This window comes from Tamandua tetradactyla, chromosome 9, assembly GCF_023851605.1.
Source record: "Tamandua tetradactyla isolate mTamTet1 chromosome 9, mTamTet1.pri, whole genome shotgun sequence".
NCBI classification, from domain to species: domain Eukaryota; kingdom Metazoa; phylum Chordata; class Mammalia; order Pilosa; family Myrmecophagidae; genus Tamandua; species Tamandua tetradactyla.
The window spans coordinates 54,984,504-54,997,742 of NC_135335.1; the positions used below are offsets into that span (position 1 = coordinate 54,984,504).

General features: G+C 37.5%; 1 pseudogene; it reads right to left on the minus strand.

Moving 5' to 3' along the window:
* Positions 1–5,925: 5,925 nt before the first annotated feature.
* LOC143645700 (protein DBF4 homolog A pseudogene) lies at positions 5,926–12,976 on the minus strand (annotated as a pseudogene).
* Between the last annotated feature and the right edge of the window lie 263 nt (positions 12,977–13,239).

The window sequence follows — 13,239 nt, forward strand, 5'->3', positions numbered from 1 at the left end:
CAATTTGCTAACCTATTCACCTATTGATCTACACTGGGATTTGTGATCGAGTCAGTTGTCAGCTTGGCCAGGTGAAGGTGCCTAGATCTATTGCTGTGGACATGAGCCAATGGCGTGTGAACCTCATCTGTTGCTGATTACATCTGCAGTCGGTTAGGAGGCGTGCCTGCTGCAATGAATGACGTTTGATTTAATTGGCTGGTGCTTAAATGAGAGACTCAATATAGCACAGCCCAAGCAGTTCAGCATACCTCATTTCAGCACTCATAGCTCAGCCCAGGCCTTTGGAGATGCAGAAAGAAATCACCCCTGGGGAAAGTTGTTGGAGCCCAGAGGCCTAGAGAGAAGACCAGTAGAGATCACCCTGTGCCTTCCCATGTAAGAAAGAACCTCAGATGAAAGTTAGCTGCCTTTCCTCTGAAGAACTAACAAAATAAATCCCCCTTTATTACAAGCCAATCCATCTCTGGTGTGTTGCATTCTGGCAGCTAGCAAACTAGAACAGGATTTCTTCCAGTTTGGGAATAGTATGCTGTTGATCTCAACATTTGTGTAAAAGCCCTTATGTGGACATAAGTTTTCATTTCTCTTGAATACATATTTAGGAGTGGAATGGCCAGGCTGTATGGCAAGTCTATGGTTAACTTTTTAAGAAACTGCCAAACAGCCTTCTTTAAATTGTGGCTTTAATTTGTATTTCCCTAATCTTTAGTGAAGTACCTATTCAAATCTTATCCATTTTTTTATTGGGCTGTTTGTTTTCTTGCAATTGAGTTGCAATTTCTAAAAAATCTCCTGGATATGTCATTTATCAGATATAAGATTTCCAAATATTTTCTCCAGTTCATGGTTTTTCCTTTCATTTTCTTATTGATATATTTTAAAGATCAAAAGCTCATAATTTTGGAAAAGTTCAATTTATCAGGTTTCTTTTATAGGTCATGCTTTAATGTTATAGCTAAGAAAACTGTCAAACACATTGAGTTCTTATGCTTTCTTCCAGCTAGTAAAATTCTAAAAAGAAAATGGGTGGGATTTTGATAAGGATTGCTTTGCATTTATAAATTGTTATAGAAAGTGTTGTATCAACATTATTAAGCATTCTGCGAACACAATATGTCTCAGAGCACCGTGGTGTCTCTAAGAGGATGTAAGAGAGAACTTTCAGTATTAGGACTCTGGGTGATTTGGGGAGAGTCTAAAGAAGCAGAGATTTGCTCTAGATTGGATGCTGTCAGAGGGCAGGGGAACAGTCTAGAGTGAAGACAAAATTATATGGAGTAAGGAAGTAGCAGGCCCTCATTTTTGTCCAGAGGGGAGGATATCTGGTATTTTATGGGTGGCACAGTGACCTTATTTTTCTCTGTGCTGAGACAAAATTATGAAGGGCTCTTGTTTTGTCTCACTTTACTGTGGTCTCAGAGCTACCTTGGCTGAATTTGATGCTCTGTGAGATGAAATTTATGCCCAAATAGGAGGAGAACATGTTCAAACTGTGAGTGTCAGGCCTGCTTCTATATCTCAGAGGCTGCTTTCATTTTTTCCTTTCTCACCTGGCTAGCTCCTTGGTGAACCCAACAGTTTATTATATCATGTTTGTCTCTGATTTTCTGTGTGTGTGTTTGTGTGTATGTTTGTGTATATGTGTATGTGTGTGAGAGCTATGTGTGCCCACAGGGGTTGCCAGGGGGAAGGAAAGTAGAATTTGTTGTATGTCTCATGTAAATTACCAGAAGATAATTCATCTCTCACCCCATTGCACTTATATTTGATCATTGCTTTATGCTAGTTAACTTTGGTCACATCATCTTTTTCTCTGAGCCTTCCTCACTCATCTTGTTTTCTTTATTCACTCATTCCCCACCACCCCTCTGCTATCCTTTTTTACTTGAATATCATGACAATGTGGAATATTATGGGGTTTCACTGCATCTTGCTTTTTAGTGCCACTGATTAGCTCCAAAAGTTATTTACAGAGTCATCTGGAGAACCCAGCTCTCTAAGACTGGGGTTCACCTGCTTTTCTGGAAATAATTTAAAATAGTTAGAAATGTATTAGCGTTCAACCATTGCAATAAAGCTGAGAACTGAATTCCTGTGCCTGTGAGAGAACTGCAAAATTATGTGAGGGAAGTTTCACTGGGAGGTGCTATTTCTCCACTGAGGCTAAGAGTGGCTGAGCAGTTAGATTCTCAGCCTTATTTATTGTTTCTCCTCTGTTCATAAGAGTGTTAAATTGTTTTTCGTTCATGAAGAATTGTTGCACTCTTGACTGATGGTTTATTATCATCTGTGACCTTTCTCTCAGTCACACCGTGTTCCAAATGACAAAGTTGATCTCTTGATCTCAGAAATGGTACCTAGCTAACTAACATTCAGTGTGAATTATTTTGAAATGACCTGCTTTTTCACCTCTCTTGTATTACTAAAATATGGGGGAGTTTATAGCTGCTTAAGGTTGCATTTTCTCATGGGGAACGCCTAAGAGGGTTGGCAATTTTGGACTTGATCTACCTCTCCCTCAAAACATGAAACCTACAGTATTTCTGAAATGTACTGCATGGTAGAGATTTATCCACTTACTTCTCAGTGGAGATCCTTGTAATGCCCATATCTCCCAGTCCCGTGGAGTTGGGCACGTCGGTGTGACTGGCTCTGGAGAAAGGACTGTCGGTAGCAGCCTGACTTCTGGGCTTTAGAAGCATTTAGGAGAAGGTGGGTGACCTTACATTTCCTCTCTTCCATGAATATGGTGGCCTGGAGATCATGTGTGAACCAGGTGGTGGAGTCATAAGGAGCAATCAAGTTCTGTTCAGTAGTGACCACCCTTGGAAAGTGGCTGGAATCCTAGGGGACTTTGTATATTTAGGTTATGGGGTTACTGTGTTACTGCATCACAATCTCCGCTATTCTGATCAATAGTACTATTTCTGCCAGTAGGTAAATTGACAGATGAATCAATGAAAGAGGCAAATACAATTTATTGGCCTTTTAAGAAATTGGAATCTTGGTGCTTAGGAAATGGAATCTGCGGAGTTTCTGGGAAGGGTTTTCCCAGGCAAAATCAAGAGCTAAAGGTTAGTGACATAGTTTCAGTTCATGTTTTCCTTTTTGCTATTCCTTGACACATGTTTCAAACATAGAGTCACTTTTATATTTCACTCAAGACATGAGAGGAAAAGTTATTCTCCTTGGACAAGAACGGTAAAACAGGCAAGGGGAGGAATTTTCCAAGAAAGAATGAGAAAAGGGTCGCTCCTGGTGGAAAAACTTTGAATGTTAACAGTGAAAAGAAGAAGATAAAGGAAAAGCTCTATTTATGATTCTAATATAATCATGATTCTTCTAAGATCTTGGAGATGAAGGGACTTTAAATCAGACAGTTCCAGAATTGGCCTCTAGAGGTCACCACCATCCCAGGGCAGCTTGGTTGACAAGTTGCAATAAATGAAGTAAGTCGCAAATACAGGTTCTTTGAGCATAAAAAAAATATAAGAAACTTAGGTTGGTGTTGTTTTTACATTCTGGAAGTAAATTGTAAATTAGAACAACTTTCCTATGTAGCAATTTTAAAAATATATGTTGGAGAACGCAGTTTAAACTCTCCCCTAAATTTGGATATTTCCTTCTTTATAAAACTCAAACTATTTGCCAAAGTATGTATTGTGACATCAAAGAATGAAGGTATGATTTAAAAAAAGTAATTTACAGCAAATTAAAAAGTAATTTTTTTGTATGTGTAACAATCCTTGTACCTCATTTAGTGAAATAAGAATGTTATTTATGCCAACATTTTAGAAATAGATCTGCTGAAGTGAAGAGTACAGACATAGTGCATATGCGATTTAGCTTGCCATCAACTTTCCTGAACTTTCGAAACTGGTCATAAAACAGTTGGAACTTTTCCTTGGTGTTGTCCCAGAGACACAATTGGTTAATAGAACTTTAGGAAGTGCTCTCACTCATCATGTAATCTTAGTAGGTCCCAAGTACATTTGGGTTAATAATTGGTGAACAGTTCTGTAGCTATAACTATTTTATTTTTGGGTTAATAATTGGTGAACAGTTCTGTAGCTATAACTATTTTATTTTTCAAAATTTTCTCCAGGAAAATCTTGAGTAAATAGAATGTACACAGATATGTGATTTATGTAAGTGTATATGTATAGTTTAAAACTCTCTTGCTTCTTCCAAAGCATGAGAAACATTACAAATACAACTCTTTAGAAAGTTTTTAAGAACCTGAGATCTAGAGAGCTGAAATGTTTACATTCATTCATATGTTCTTTCAGGGCGCAAGGTTATTACTTAGAGCAGCATTTTTCATCTTCTTAGACACACCATTTTGATTCAGAGTGTTTCTTAAATAAGAGAGGACTCAATCTGAGGAAAATGTGAGCAGGAGGTACTGAAAACATTCAGTAATATCAAGCATGAAGGAGTTTGCCTAAGAAAGATGGGTCAGGACATCCCTTTGCTCCTGCTTCAGTCCTGTCTTCAACATGGGAAAGTGATGGCTTCAAGCACAGCTGCATTTGTTTTAGGACTGTTTGGTCTGAAGGTACCACAGGCTAGTGGACTGTTTGAGCCCTCTGGAGAGAAGTCTTGGGATCTGCTCTTCTGCAACTAGGGGAGATATGAATGGTTACCATGTTCTCTGTTAGGTGGGACTGTGAGCTAAGGGGGTTGGGTGATGAGGTCAGGTATGGCATGTTAAGTGGCAAGGAGTCTATAAAAATGCTTGTTACACATCCAGAATAAATCTGAGCTTACAAAAACATGCAGGAACCTTGCCTCTTGACGTTATAGAAGCCTCTACAAAATTGTCTCAAATAGTGATGCAAGGTAGAAAAATGGCTGTTATGAATGGAATTGTGTCCCTCCAAAAGATATATTGAAGTCCTAGTCCTCTAGACCTCAGAATGTGACCTTATTTGGAAATAGGGTCATTACAGATTGAATTCAGCAAATTAAGATGAGGTCCATACTGGAGTAGGGTGGACTGTTAACCCATTGTGACAGCTGTCCTTATAAGAAGAGGAGATTTGAACACAGACAGAGAGGAGAATGCAGTGTGGTGACTCAGGCCAAGGATGCCTTGGAGGGCTGGCCAGAAGCCAGGAGAAAGGCATCGAACAGGGCCTTCCCTGCAAACTCTAGGGGAAGCATGACCCTGCCCACATCTTGACTTCAGATGTGCAGTCTTCAGTGCTGTGAGGCAATACATTTCTGTTGTGTTAAGCCATGCAGTTTATGTGGTTTCTTAACAGCAGCCCTAGGAAACTTAGACGATGATCAAGGAAATAGTGGGGACAATTTTAGAAATGTAATTTATGCCTTTTAAAATGTTCTCTAATATATAAAAGATGTGGTGAATAAAAAAAAGTTTGAAAATGACTGCGCTTGAGTGATACACCCTGATTACAGGTCCTCGTTACCCAAGTTTGGTGTCAAATAAATAATAAGCTGTTAATGTTGACCCCATAAGGTGTAAACACACTTAAGGAAATTCCGGCATCGTTTTCATTGGCAATTCTACACTGATGGCCTCAATCCAGTTTTTTGGAGGGTCCCTGTTTTGACTGCAGTTTATTGGGCTCCCATATATCACATAGGGGTCCCTTGGCTTACAGCTTCTCTGCCTTCGGGGTTTTAAGTTAACGCAGCTTACTCACCCCATTTCACTCCCCAAATAGACTCTCCCCATCATCTTTGCAAATGTTTCACTCTTCTCTTTTGGTTTTCTTTGTCAATGCTTTTGGAGATGTACAGATAATTTAGTTCCTTCTTCCCTCCACCAGTAAGACATGAAACCATCACCACCTTCTCCAGGAAATACTATAACACCAGATATATCTGGTTTTTGTGGGGTCTCCTGGTGAAGGACTCCTCTGCTCTGCAGGTGACTCCTGGGCCTGTTTGTCCTCAGAGCTTTAAATGGACCTCACGCACCTGCTGCAGAGCCAAGGCTCCCACCCGACTGGCTTGTAGGTGGGTCAGGCCAAGGGGTGGCACTGCAGGGGGGACCAGCAGGGAGTAGCTGGTCCCCCCTGTGACTCAGAGCCCATCCTCAAGACCTGCAGTGGTTCTGGTTTTCCATTCCCTGGGGATAGCCCCAGGCTCTTCTATTTGTGCCTCCAGGCTAGAGATGGGTGTCCCTTTCTGCTGCTGATTATCTCTGGCATCTCAGTTCTTCCATCACCTGTAGCCAACCCCCTGTGTTAAATTCCCTCTGTTGTTGGTCTCAAGCTCCTGTTTTCCTGGTTGGACCCTCCTGGACTCAGTTGCCCCTCATTGACTCTTTCATTTCCTTCTTTATTTTTTTCCACTACTATTACTCTGCCTTCCAGAGAGACATCATCCTGACATTTATATCTTATAATGAATCTGTAGTTCATCCTCTGAGAAATCTAGTCCTGATAGCATTGCTATCCCTGTGGGTGAGCAGTGCCACTTGAGCTTTTGAGAATACAGTTTGTCTTGTTACAAGTGGCTTCACAACATTTTGTTTCACATAATCAAAATGTTCCCTCTCTCCCAAATTACTTGGTTGTTAATTGGGTTCTTTTAAAATTGATACATTCTCACATGAGGCTAATTCCAGGTGTGACATGTGTTAGTTTAGAAGTCTCCCTTTCTAGAATGTTAAAAACAATGCATTTTATCATTAAAGTTTAAAATATTAACCTGGATGTATTGTGGTGTTGGTCCTGTGCATTTGAGCTGCATTTGTTTTGGTTTCTTTTGCAGGCATGCCACATCTTCTATTTGCACCTTCTTTGTCTGTTTTCCATGTTCATCCTTTTATCTTTTTCTTCTCATAGGACATTTTCCCCCCACATTCCTGGTGATTTTCTGAGGCCTGTCTTAGTTCTGGAACTGTTTCCTCTACTGGTATGATTCTACTCTTTGTGCATAATGTGGTTTCCGAGTGGCATTACATCTTCCTGCCACATTCTTTCCCTTCTTGCTCTGTGGTCTCACCAGCTCATCTTTCATCTTCTGTCACAGGAGGGTCACCTGATCTTCTCCAGCCTAAACAGCTTTCCCTGGTTTCTTCAAATTGCATGCTTCCCAGCTCACACATGACTGCAGGTGTATTTTTGTGTTTTTCAAGGCTTAGAAATGGATATAACAATTCTCCATGCAATTAAAAAAAATAATATAGAGGCTTTAGAATAAAGCTTAGACCTTGCCATTTTCTCCTTTAAGCCACCTTCTGACATTTTCCACCCTAAAAGGAGCAACTATTAACAATTCTATTTCTATTCCTCTAGATCCTTTAACGTGCACCCATGTACGTACATACATACATATGTATACAAATTATGTAATTTCAAAACACAAGCAGGATTATACTTTACATATTATTTTGCAGCCCTTGATTATTTTTTCTATTAGCAATATATCGTCAAAACCTTTCTACCTCAGCACATACCATTAGAATTCATTCTTTTTCACTGGTTCATGACATGCCTCATTTTACTACGGTATGGTTTCCATCTTCTTCCTGAGAAATAGGTGATTTTAAATGTATATTCTGTATATTACTCCTTGGCCTGCTGTATATGTTGCAAATATTTTCTTTCATTTTTCAAAATTTCCCTTTGTTTATAATTTTTTAAAAACTTTTTTTATTGTATAGTATAATATATATACAAAACAAAGAAATAAAAAAGCGATAGTTTTCAAAGCACTCTTCAACAAGTAGTTACAGGACAGATCCCATACCTTGTCATGGGCTACCAAACAATCCTTTCATATTTTTCATTCTAGCTGCTCCAGAATTTAGGAGGCTAGAGGGCTAAAATACTTTTTTAACATCACAATCCCCCTTTTTTTTTTTGTGAAAAATAACATATATACGAAAAACCTATAAATTTCAAAGCACAGCACCACAATTAGTTGTAGAATATATTTCATACTTTGACATGGGTTACAATTTCACAATTTTAGGTTTTTAGTTCTGGCTGCTCTAAAATACTGGAGCCTAAAAGAGGTATCAATTTAATGATTCAGCATTCATATTCATTTGTTAAATCCTATCTTTTATGTATAATTTCACCATCACCTTTGCTCTTTCCATATCTCTCTTTGGGGTTGTTTGGGCTATGGCCATTGTAAATTTTTGATATTGGAAGGGTCTGTCACTAATATTTGGTAGGCAGATGGAACCATCTGATCTTCTGGAGAGGCTGGACTAGGTTTCAGGACATATCTGGGCCAAGGACCCATCTGGAGGTTGTAGGTTTCTGAAAAGTTACTCTAGTGCCTGGAACCCTTGTGAAATCTTATATATTGCCCTAGGTGTTCTTTAGGATTGGCTGGAATGGTCCTGGTTGGGGGTTAGCAGGTTATGATAGGTAGCAAGGTCTACCAGAAGCTGTTTATGAGAAACCTCCAGAGTAGCCTCTCGACTCTACTTGAACTCTCTCTGCCACTGATACTTTATTTATTTCTTTATTCTTTTTTTCCTTTTTCTGCATGAGCAGGCACTGGGAAGTGAACTGATACTTTATTAATTATACTTCTTTCCCCCCTTTTGGTCAGGATGGAATTGTTGATCCCATGGTGCCAGGTCTGGATTTGTCAGGGAGACTTTCATCCCTGGATGTCATGTCCCACGTAGAGGGGAGGGCAATGATCTCACTTGTAGAGTTGGACTTAGAGAGACTGAGGCCACATGTGAGAAACAAAAGAGGTCCTCCAGAAGTAAGTCTTAGGCATGTCTATAGGTAGTCTAAGCTTCTTCACTACCTTTGTAAGCTTCACAAGAGTAAGCCTCAGGATTGAGGGCTTTCTTTTGTTTAAAATTTTTATGTAGTCAATCTGTCAGTGTTTCCTTCATGAATTCTTAGCTTCATGATTTGCTCAAAAAATCATTTCCCATAATAAGATTATAAAATTATTTTGATATAGTTTTATTTAAAAACCAGCTAAAATTTTTTGCTATGTTTAAGTACTTTATTATATTTTCTCCTAAATGAATAGTCCATTTTTTAGATATCATACATTGAAAAGAGCATCTTTTTGTCCTGATTTGAAATGCCAAATTAGTGATATTTTTAGATTTCCCATGTAGTTCCATTGATTTATTTATCCATTAGTCCACAGACAGCACACTAATTTAATTTCTTATAGCAAGACAATATGCTTTGCTATTCGGCCTATTTACCCTAATTTTACTTTTTAAAATAAGAATTATTAATTTTTCTGGTATATTCACTTGCTCTAAGTAGGAATCTGCATATCAGATTTTTAAAACATGCTGTTGTAATTTTGTTCAAGATTGCATTGAACTCACACACACATTTTGGGAAAATGACATTATTTCAATATCTATTCAAGTAGATGATATGTCTGTTTATTTAGTTTTAAAAAGTATTCTGTAAGTTTTACAGGTATATTCATACAGTTCTTGACCATTATTATCTAATGGTAATATCTAATGTTATTATCTTTTTCTTTGCTATTATGACTGGGATTTTTTTCCTATTATGTTTTCTAATTACTTGTGACCAGCATATAGAAAACTGTGTTAGGGTAATTCATGCTAGTGGCTATAACAAACAGCCCCAAAGTTTTCATACCTTCACGCCATAGTATTCACAAATACTATGTATTTGTGAGCTGATGTAACAAACAACCCCCAAATCTTAGTGGCTCGGTCGCTGGAGCTTTATTTCTTTCTCATGTCATAGGCCTAATGGGTTTGTTCTGTTTTTAAAACTTAAAAAAAAAATCCTTTTGTCATCTTCTAGGAATTTGAGGCAAGAGGGAGGTGAGAGAGTTTAATCTTGTTCACTCTGCCACGTTGACTCAGTTCTTTGTGAATTTTTTTTTTTTTTTTAATTTTTAGTGTCAATGTACTCAAGGTTCAGGAGCATGCGCTTATAAAGTGAAATATCACCACTGGTTGTCAATGCCTTACTCCTAGAACATACACAAAGACATGGCCAAATGCTGGATCCAAGGCGATCCTCATATATGCTACGTCTGTCTAGAGTTCAGTGCTGTCCTTCCTCTTTTTTGACAACCAGATAAGGGAGTAGAGAATTTTTTTGAAGAAATTATTTCTAAAGTTTTACAAAGATAGATAATTAAGACAGGGGAAAAATTTTATATTCCATATGGTAATCTGGTTAAGTTGTTCCTTCATGGCTTCTACAAATATCTAACTCCTCATTGTCAGAATATATTATGGTTCAAATGGGTTATCTTCTCATTAAATAGTAAGTGCTCTATATCTACACTGTAATCACTGCTGATTTCTTCTATCAATTGTGGAGGTAATGGTACAATGCAAACAATATTTTCTGGCTTACCTAAGTCGGATAAAACCATTAACTGAGGAAGATTAAAAAACAAAATTACCACTGGCATAAACACCTTAAATATTTCAAATTCAGTAAAAACATGGAGTAGATGTGTATTTAGATGGCTTCAGTTGAAATATTACCTCAATATAAAGTATATCCAGTTTTTCAAGCAAGTACAAATGTAAAAGTGTCAATGTTTCTAGAAATGATTTTTCAAATCCAGACAAAAATGAATTTGTTCCTTTGCTGAAATTTAGGTTTCTATCTGCAATAGCCATGTTTATCATGGGACTCTATTTAATAAATATATATAACTAGCATATTTAAATTTATAATGCGAGTTTCACTTGAAATTAGTTTTCAATGACAAAGCAAACTATATCATTATTACTCATAATAAATCTTAGGAAACAATTGTGAAGAGAATATGCAGTAAGATGAGTCAGATTATCCTACATTTTTCTATAATGTGTATTTAGTTTTGAAGAAAAACACAAACATCACTTTTATTAATATTTACATGCAGTTCTGTAAACGAAGTTGGCAAAAATTTCTAAGAATTTTTATACATATTTATATATTTATATATTTTATACATATTTATAAAAATTTCAAGAATATGATCCTTATTACTTTTGTAAAGTACAGACTGTTTAAAGACCAAAAACTAGTGCATGTAGAAGTGAAAGGGGAAGGAAAAAACATTGACAATAGATCATTTGAATTTTCTTCTTCCCAAACATCTATAACATTACACGTGCCACCGTTTTCAGTATAGCTTGTAAAGCCCCAACATTCTGATTTTTCTTCACTAGTCTGAAATAAGTCTAGTGAAGCAAGAATGCCTTGGTGAACTACGAATTCTGTTTTCTTCTTGTATAGGAAGAAGCTCTGTTCTTTTCTTATCTGATTCCACATTTAGTTCCAGACTTTCTTTCTTATTTCTTCCTAATATTTTCACTTTCCAATGGATTTTACCAGAAGGTAAACTATCATATTCTTGGTTCACAATCATTTGTTTCCATGAGAGGGCTATGGGATGGAGTAGTTGCCTGAATTGCTAGGTACTCTTGTGAACTGTCTATTGCTATCAGACCAGAATCACGACCAAATGTTGAATTAAGGTCCTTTTCCTTCAGATCCTTTGCTGGAAAAGTATCTGACATTTGCTTCAGTTGGGATGCACTATTATTCTTACTGAAATTAGAAAATTGTACAGATGCCTGTAGCCCATATGGACAGTCATCTGCCCTTAGTTCTTCTAAGTCACTTTCATTTATAATGCATTTATGTTTAGAAACATCAATTATGCATCCTTGTTTATTTTTATGTGAACATAACTGCACAAAATTCTGTTTTGTCATTTTCAGCTGGCTTTAATAAGGAATATTTGTTAGTCTTTTTCTCAAGTCCTCTCAGTTCACTCGAAGGTCAGGGGATGGGTTTTGAAATAAACATAAATTTAAGTCCAGGTTCTTGGGGTTCTTTACACAGGAAATTTTGCCTGATCATCTGCACAACTTTATTTTCCCTGAACGTCCTTCTGAGAAATATATTGCAGCTCTAGGTGCTCTCTTGCAGTAACAGGAAAAAGGGATCCAACGCTGTATTTTATTTTTTTCTGCTTAGGCATGTTCCTTTCATATTCCACAAAATAAAAAACCAAGTTAGATATAATATATCAACAACTTGATACTCGTTACTCTGTGCAAAATTTCTGTGTTGCTCACTTAGAAGATGAGTTTCGCGAACTTCGTATTTCTGCAAGCAACATTCACAATATCCTTTTCCTTTTCTTTCAGATGGAGTCGAATTGGGGGGTACCGCCATACTTATCACCATCTGTTTGGATTCTTAGTCTAATCTGAGTTTGTTTTTGGATAATAGATGGTTTATCCACATTAAATGGACTATAGGGTTTCTGAATAGAATGATTTATAAAAGGCATGTTGGTCAACTGAAGGTAAAATGGCCTATAAAGTTGACTCATATCTTCCCCTTTTACAAAAGGCTTTTTTAGTCCACCTGTTCTTGTTTTTTGCATACTAGCTCTTTCCCCCACTTCTTCTGCAGAAGTGCTTGATTTCTTGAGTAAAGACAACTCTTTTCTCTTGTTCAATGTAGTATCTAAATGTCATCAACACGAAGAATTTTTACTCCCCACGATAAGGCATTTGATAACATACTATTCGAAGAAATAAAATCTTGGTCCTTGATAGTTTTTCAACTACTGATTTTCCTCTGCTTAAACACACTGAATCCGGAGCCTTAAATGAGCTTCCATCATGGCTGGGATGAGGTGAAGCTGTTTCTGCAGTATACACAGATTCTGGACTTGGTATAGGACAAATTCTACCCAAGGATTGTACAAATTTAGCTTCCTTTTTATCTGAAATAAGATAACATATCTTTTGAGAAATTCTTCAACTTGCCTTTCAAGATCTTTAATGTCTTTCTGCAGTTTTTCAGATATTATGACAGAAGGTAAGTCCAGGTAAAATACTTTTCCCCAAAGTGGCTTATCTTTGGATTTTTCTGGTTTGTTGTTACCAGTTTTTAGATATTTCAAAGATGGTCTGTTTTTTTTTTTCATTTTTGACTTGGATTCCACCCTGGAATTGTCCTTTGCTATGAATCCTCACAGCTCCGGAATTCATGGCAGCCGCCTGGCACCTGCGTACTGGGTCTGGAGAGGGTGTCTTGCCAGGTGGCTGCGAAAGCACTGTGAATTTGTTTTTAACATGCTTAAAGTTTGATGCCCAGAACTGAATCCTGTGCACTGGTTCCACCTAGCTTTTGAGTCCCCAGAATAACTTATCAGGTAGGAAGCTATCAGCAGCTCCAGCTTTACTGGTTGGTGAGCCTGGAATTAATATGCTTGGGTGCTCATTCCCTTAGCAGCTGATCTTCCTAGCTGGAA